This window comes from Corythoichthys intestinalis, chromosome 17, assembly GCF_030265065.1.
Source record: "Corythoichthys intestinalis isolate RoL2023-P3 chromosome 17, ASM3026506v1, whole genome shotgun sequence".
Lineage (NCBI taxonomy): Eukaryota > Metazoa > Chordata > Actinopteri > Syngnathiformes > Syngnathidae > Corythoichthys > Corythoichthys intestinalis.
Genome location: NC_080411.1, coordinates 1,605,076 through 1,613,050, shown reverse-complemented (window position 1 = coordinate 1,613,050; position 7,975 = coordinate 1,605,076). Strand labels below are relative to the sequence as shown.

The following is a 7,975-nucleotide window of genomic DNA, read 5'->3' as shown; positions in this document are numbered from 1 at the left end:
GGTCTTTGCTCTGTGGTGATACAGATCTTAGCCCCACCCAGGTTGGTTTGGGGACATTTCGGGGACAATATCAGGTCACTTCCTGTTGATCTGGGAATATTTGGGGGGCGTGGCCTGGTCATATCAGGTCCTTTGGGGGCGTGGCCTGATTATATGAGGTCATTTGGGGACAGTTGGGGGGCGTTGCCTGGTTATATGAGGTCATTTGAGGACATTTGGGGGCGTGCCCTTGTCATATCAGGTCATTTGGGGACATTCGGGGGCGTGGCCTGGTCATATCAGGTCATTTGGGGGGCGTGTCCGATTGATGTCTGGTCATTTCCTGTTGATTTGGGGACATTGGTTTTTTTGCCATTGAAAATGAATGGGGAAAATTTTGGACGTCCATGGCCATCAATGGCATCGACTTACGTAGGCGTCAATGAAATCCAAGTATATTGGCATCAATAGAATGGACAAACATGCCCGTCAGTAGCATTAAACAAAGTAAATGTCATTGGAAATAAATGGGAAATTTGGACGTCCATGGCCGTCCATGGCAGCGCCCTCCATAAGCGTCAATGAAATCTGGGACATTTGGGGGACACGTCCTATTGATACATGGTCATTTCCTTTTGATTTGGGGACAATGGATTTTTTGCCATTGAAAATGAATGGGAAAAAATTTGGACGTCCATGGCCGTCTATGGCATCGACATCCATATGCGTCAATGTATTCCAAGTACATTAGCATCAATAGAAATAACATAAATGGCCGTCAATGGCATCTGTCTAAATTGGCCTCAATGCAAAGTTAATGCCATTGGAAATGAATGAGAAATTTGGACGTCCATGGCTGTCAATGACATGGACTTGCATATGTCTCAATGGAATCCAAGTACATTGGCCGTCAATGGCATCAATGCAATGTAAATTTCATTGGAAATTCCATTGAAAGTGAATGGGGAAATTTGATTGTTGCATCCCAAGTGTATGGCAAATTTCCGGGTAATCATATTTAAAAAAAAAATTCTGAATACAACTTTTATGCCCCTCTCCGTCCCGGAATTTTTGATGTCCAAATTATGTGATTTGGTCAAAAACTGCAGGACTACATACATTGTTTTCCCCAAAAAATCGGCGTTTATGGGCGAACTGAAACATTTTCTGGGTCGTTCGAAAAATTCCCTGCGTCGCATGAAAATTCCTGTCGTTTCGATATATGAACGGTGGCGGTGGGCGGGCGAAAAACGTTTACGTCTTCCTGAGGAGCGGGGTAACAGAAAATAATTGAGAAGCACTGGCCTACTGAGTCCCAGTGGCGCCTCCAGAAATTTTTCAAAGGGGTGGCCAGATGGGGCCACTTAAATTCATGGGGTGGCCAAAACTAAAAGCCATAATTTCAGGTTTTCATTATATCATTGCAGTAAAAAGGTCAGGGGAAAACTATCAGAAAGACTTAAGGACACGGTTACTGATATACTTTGGTGTATTGTGTAATATTTGGTGTTACTAATGATTTAATGTGCATAGTCCATAACTGTCCAGTCAACATTTTGAGTTCCACAACAATTCTGTTTTATTGTTATGTATATATTAGGCATAAGATGTACATTTAACTAGGGCTGTCAAACGATTAAAATTTTTAATCGAGTTAATCACAGCTTAAAAATTAATTTGTTTATTATAACAATAAATCCACAAGATGGCATAAACATTATTAACATTCTTTCTGTGAAAGGGATCCACGGATAAAAAGACTTGTAATTCTTAAAGGATAAATGTGAGTTTGTATATTGTGACTAAATATTGCCATCTAGTGTATTTGTTGAGCTTTCAGTAAATGATACTGTAGCGACTTAACTGTTCTGCCCAAATGCATGATGGGAAGTGGTGCAACCATGATTGTGTGTGGTGGCTGCAAATGCTATATCTTCCCTGCGCAACTCCTGCCATTCTTCCCCACGTCGCTTCCCACAATATTTATAGTGGCTGTGGGAGGGATGACAAAGCTTTGGCCAACTAAAAGCACGGCCCAAATGAATGCTTGTATCTACTCCACTCACTTGATACTGCCTCTTATCTCTGTATAAAAGTAAAACGGCGCCATTGTAGGCTGTTTGTGGCAATGCGTGAATGAGTCGTACTGCGAATGCGCTAATTATGATAAATATTTTCACGTGATTAAGAAAATTACCACCCGTAAACGCGATAAATTTGACAACCCTACATTTAACAAAACAAAATAAATGCATTCATTTAGGATGAAATGCATAACTGATGCTATGCTACAACAATCTAACAATATACTGGCAAGCGTGGTGGCCAGTGGGGTGGCCAACCAATTTATACACGGCCACCCCTGGCCACCCCCTGGTGGCGCCACTGCTGAGTCTTAGCGCAGTTACGAGGACAATGAATCAGAAGAGTTGAAAATAAAACGTTTTTTTTTTTTTCACAATAGCGAAGGATACATTCTTGTCCAAGGAGGCAAGTTTTTTTTATTTTTTTTATTCAAAATGTAAACCAAAACAACATCTCGAGTTAGAGATGCTGCGTTTTCCAATGAAAGTGAACGCAACACCCGATTTGACAGCACGACAGCAAATATGGCGCCCGGTAGAGCGTCCTATCAACACCTTCTCTTTATGGCCACTGTCAGCTGTCAGGAAAGAAGCTGACTGGATGAGGATTAATGGGAAGCGTTCGGGATCAACTGCTGGCCCTTTTCCAGATTGTGTAGTTTTTATCCACCTACTTTTACCGAAGAGAAGGCGGCTTGTCGCAGAGGAGTGAAGTGAAGCGAACAACACAACGTCAGTACTGAGCTGCGCAAGAACACTTTCGGCTTGATTTCCTCACTTGGAGCGATATGTTAAACAGGTTTGACATGATTTGAAGAATATTTAACATTGTAACGTTACTGTAGAAATATCTATGCGTCACGCGTTGGTTTTTGTCAGAGGTATTCCACGATGAGGACGGTCAAGAGGACAAAAGGCACTAATACTAAATATTAAACCGAGTGTACGTACGCTTTGTTCATAGCTTGCAATGTAAATATCTGTTAGGGTTGCGTGAGCAAGAGGGGATCCCAGAGCAGACACACAGGGGTGAGATGAGTAATCTTTTATTGATGATCACAAGAATGTGGCGAGGGCTGGTGACTTGGCTCGGGGTAGTTGAGCTGGCGTGAGGCGAAGGAGCTCGGAGGGAGGCAGGCGTGGAATCCGACAAGGGGCGCGCAGAGAACAGGTCCTGGGGCGAGAGAAAAAACAAGTCGTGAGCCGGTGATCAGGAGTACGTATCAAAGCAATGCGAGAAACAACTGACGGTGGAACCAGACGAGTTGATCGGGCGACGAGGTGGAGCGTCTGCTTGGCTTTTAAAGCTGGCTGATGTTAATTGCCCTCAGGTGTGGCCGCTCCACTCGTCTGACCTGTAATCAAGTAAAAACATGCACACCTGCTGGAGGTGGGCATGTCTCAAAAGGAAGGGGAAGAGGACCTAACAGGACCCCCCCCCTTACGGGCGCCACCTGGCGCACGACGAAGAGCCCCGGGATGGGCACGGTGGAAATCCCGGATGAGCTCACGGGACAACACCCACCGAGCAGGGATCCAGGACCGTTCTTCTGGGCCGTAACCCTCCCAGTCCACCAGGTATTGGAGCCCACGGCCACGGCGGCGGACATCGAGAAGCCGCTCCACATGGTAGGCAGGACCCCCATCGATAGACAGGGGCGGCGGAGGAGGCTGAACAGGGGGAGCCAAAGGGCACGTGGAAACAGGCTTGACTTGGGAGACGTGGAAGGTAGGGTGGACTCTGAAATGGGCAGGGAGCTTGAGGCGCACGGCGTTAGGATTCACTATCTTGGTGATTTCAAAGGGACCAACGAACCGGGGGGAAAGCTTGACCGACTCAGTCTTGAGCGGGAGGGTCTTTGAAGAGAGCCACACCTTCTGACCAACGGTGTAGACGGGTGCAGGCCTGCGGCGGCGGTCAGCCTGAGTACGGGATTTCTCGGACGCACGGAGGAGTGCGGAGCGCGCTTTCTCCCAGACCTTGGAGCAACGATCAATGTGGGCTTGGACAGACGGGACGGCAATGTCGCGTTCCTGTGAAGGGAACAATGGGGGTTGGTAACCCAAGGAGCACAGGTAGGGAGACATACCTGATGAGGCATTCGGCAGGGTGTTGTGCGCGTATTCGATCCAGGGCAGTTGATCGCTCCAGGTGTTGGGGTGAGCTTGTGTGGTACAACGGATGGCTGCTTCGAGCTGTTGGTTTGTTCGCTCGCACTGGCCATTGGTCTGCGGGTGGTAACCGGAGGAGAGGCTTATGCCAACACCCAGGGCCGCACAGAAGGCCTTCCAAACCTGGGAGGTGAACTGGGGTCCCCTGTCAGAGACTATATCTGCCGGGATGCCATGTAAACGGAACACATGGGTTGTGAGCAGGGTCGTGGTTTCCGTTGCTGTTGGTAGCTTGGGCAGGGGGATGAAATGGGCAGCTTTGGAGAACCTATCCACTACGGTGAGTATAACTGTGTTGCCTTTGGAAGGAGGCAGGCCGGTGACGAAGTCCAGGGCTATGTGGGACCAAGGGCGGCTAGGAATGGGTAACGGGCGAAGGAGTCCAGAGCTGGGCTTGGTGGTAGTTTTACTGCGAGCACAAACAGTACATGCCAGAACATAGGATCTGGTGTCCTCAGGCATGGTGGGCCACCAGAACCGCTGGCGCAGCACAGCCAGCGTCCTACGGATGCCGGGGTGGCAGAACAGCCGAGAAGCGTGAGCCCACTCCAGCACCTGGGAACGGAGATCCTGGGGTACAAACAGGTTAGGTTGTGGGCCTGCTCGAGGGTCTGGATGTTCCCCATGGGAGTCTTTCACCTTTCGCTCGATCTCCCACTCCATCGAGGCAATGAAGCAAGTAGGTGGAAGAATGGGGGCTGGTTCTTCCTTGGGTTCGCCTGTTTGGAATTGGCGTGACAGGGCGTCGGGCTTGGTGTTTTTGCTACCTGGAATATAGGACAGGGTGAAATTGAAGCGGCTGAAAAACAGGGCCCACCTGGCTTGTCGGGGATTCAATCTCCTGGCGGACTTGAGGTATTCCAGGTTTTTATGGTCTGTGAGCACGACGAAGGGCTGGGGTGTCCCTTCCAGTAGGTGGCGCCATTCTTCCAATGCCAGTTTTACCGCCAAGAGTTCCCTGTCCCCGATGCTATAATTTCGTTCAGCGGGGGAGAGCCTACGAGAGAAAAAAGCACATGGGTGGATCTTGCTGTCAGCCGGACGGCGTTGGGATAGCACCGCGCCCACGCCAATCTCCGAGGCATCGACCTCCACGATGTACTGCAGTGAGGGGCTAGGATGGACCAGCACCGGGGCCGTGGTGAACCGGCTCTTGAGGTCGCCGAAGGCGGAGTCTGCAGCATCAGACCAGAGGAATGGCTTGGCGGTGGAGGTGAGGGCGGTGAGCGGAGCCGCTAGCCGGCTATAATTGCGAATAAATCTGCGGTAGAAATTAGCGAACCCGAGAAATCGCTGTAGCTGCTTACGGTCAGATGGACGAGGCCAGTGCAGAACCGCTGTAACTTTTGCTGGGTCCATGCGTAGCTCCCCCTTTCCCACGACGTAGCCTAGGAATGTGGTTTCAGGAACATGGAACTCGCACTTCTCAGCTTTGACGTACAGTCTGTTCTCGAGGAGCCGCTGGAGCACTTGTCGGACGTGGTCCTCGTGCTCCGGTGGTGTGCGCGAGAACACCAAGATATCGTCTAGGTACACAACCACAAACCTGTTAATCATGTCTCCCAGGACATCATTAACAAGGTTCTGGAAAACTGCAGGGGCGTTTGTGAGCCCAAACGGCATTACCAAATATTCAAAATGGCCTAGGGGTGTATTAAAAGCGGTCTTCCACTCGTCACCCTCCCTAATACGGACCAGGTGGTAGGCACTGCGCAGGTCGAGTTTTGTGAAAATAGTGGCGCCATGGAGGGGGGTGAACGCAGACTCAAGAAGAGGAAGAGGGTACTTATTTTTTATCGTTATCTCGTTCAAGCCTCGAAAGTCTATGCAGGGTCTCAGGCCGCCGTCTTTTTTGCCCGTGAAAAAGAAACCCGCACCTACTGGGGAAGACGACGGGCGAATGGCACCAGTTGCTAATGACTCGGTAATGTACTTTTTCATCGCCTCCCTTTCTGGAAGAGAGATGTTATAGAGGCGACCCTTTGGAAGAGCCGCACCAGGAAGGAGGTCGATGGCACAATCATAAGGTCGGTGTGGAGGGAGCGACGCTGCGCGGTCTTTATTGAATACCTGCCCCAGGTCGTGGTAGCATTTTGGCACGGCTGACAGGTCTGGTTGTTCCAGGCTCGGGACAGGACAAGCAGGCACTAGAGCAGATTTTAAGCAGTTAGTATGGCAGAAATCGCTCCAAGCCGTAATCCTGGGGTGTGTCCAGTCTATGGAGGGGTTATGAGTCTTCAACCAAGGCAGACCAAGGACCAGCGGTATGCAGGGGCTATGGAAAACTAAAAACTGGCTCACCTCTCTGTGGTTGCCTGACAGGAGGACGTCTAAGGCTTCTGTTTTATTGCTCACGCTAAACAGGAGACGACCGTCCAGCGCAGTGGTTCTTAATGGGGCAGGAAGCGGGTGCGTAGCCAGCCCCAACTGGTCCACGAGGCCACGATCTATAAAATTCTCATCAGAGCCACAATCAACAAGGGCAGTCACTGTATGGGACTGATCCTTCCAGGTGAGTGTGGCGGCGAGCTGGAGCCTTCGTGAGGAATTGTAAGACATATGACTCACCAGTAAGTCTTTGCTTGGGGAAACCAGACGCACTGGGCAGCTGCGGATGAAATGCCCACTTTGACCGCAGTATATACATAATTGTGCACTATACCTGCGGTTGCGCTCCTCGTGTGTCAGCCTAGTGCGGCCCCACTGCAGTGGCTCGGTCCTTCCAGCGGGGGGCGGCGCCGCCTGCGCACCATCAGAGGCTTGGACAGGAAACAGTGATGGCCGCGGAATGACCGAGAGGCGGGTGTGCCGAGCGGCCGGCTGTTCTCTTCGTTGTCTCCGGCGTTCAAGCAGTCGATTGTCAATATTTATGGCTTGGCGGACAAGATCGTCCAGCGAATCCGATTCGTCCCGTGTGGCCAATTCATCTTTGATAGTCTCATCTAGTGCGCAGATGAAGATTTCTTGTAGCGCTGCGTCATTAAAGCGGCTTTCAGCCGCCAAACACCGGAACTCCACTGAGAATTCGGCGACGTTTCGAGTCCCTTGGCGAGCCGACATGAGCCGTTTGGCTGCCTCTTTGCCGCGGACAGGATGGTCAAAGATTTTGCGCATTTCCTCGGTGAAGCGGGCGTACGAGAGACACACAGCGGATCCCTGCTCCCACACGGCCGAAGCCCAATCCAAAGCCGCCCCCCGCAAGGAAGCGATGAGGTAGGCAATCTTTGCTCTATCCCCCTGGTATGCGGAGGGTTGCTGCTCAAAAACTAGGCTGCATTGAACTAGAAAGGCCCGACACGCACCGAGGTCGCCGTCGTACGGAGCCGGTGCGGGAACGTGGGGCTCTTGGCGCGAAGCCGATGACGCCGGGTTAGCAGTGGGCGCGTGGCTCGGAACGGCGGCGGGGTGGCTTGGAGATAACGGGGGCGTATGTGAATGAGAAGGCGATGTAAGCCGTGCCTGGATGGCCTGGATTGTCCGAGAGATGTCAGTTACCTTATGGAAGAGCGCTTCTATGGCCTGGTGATGATTAAGGAGTGACGTAGGCGAGCTGGCGAGGTTGTCTGCGGGATCCATGTTATGGCCCGATCAAGCTGTTAGGGTTGCGTGAGCAAGAGGGGATCCCAGAGCAGACACACAGGGGTGAGATGAGTAATCTTTTATTGATGATCACAAGAATGTGGCGAGGGCTGGTGACTTGGCTCGGGGTAGTTGAGCTGGCGTGAGGCGAAGGAGCTCGG

The 7,975-nt window shown here is 50.9% G+C and overlaps 1 protein-coding gene across 4 annotated transcripts in view; it reads left to right on the top strand.

Annotated features, from left to right (window-relative positions):
• The first annotated feature begins 2,571 nt into the window (after positions 1-2,571).
• dqx1 (DEAQ box RNA-dependent ATPase 1) overlaps positions 2,572-7,975 on the top strand; it is a 37,020-nt gene continuing 31,616 nt past the window's right edge. For 2 of the 4 annotated variants that reach the window (XM_057818663.1, XM_057818660.1), the window contains exon 1: positions 2,572-2,862. The gene's annotated coding sequence lies outside the window, so the exon portion shown is untranslated. Of the gene's footprint in view, positions 2,863-6,829; positions 7,449-7,975 lie in introns of those variants that run through there. The other 2 variants (XM_057818662.1, XM_057818661.1) reach the window with 2 other exon arrangements.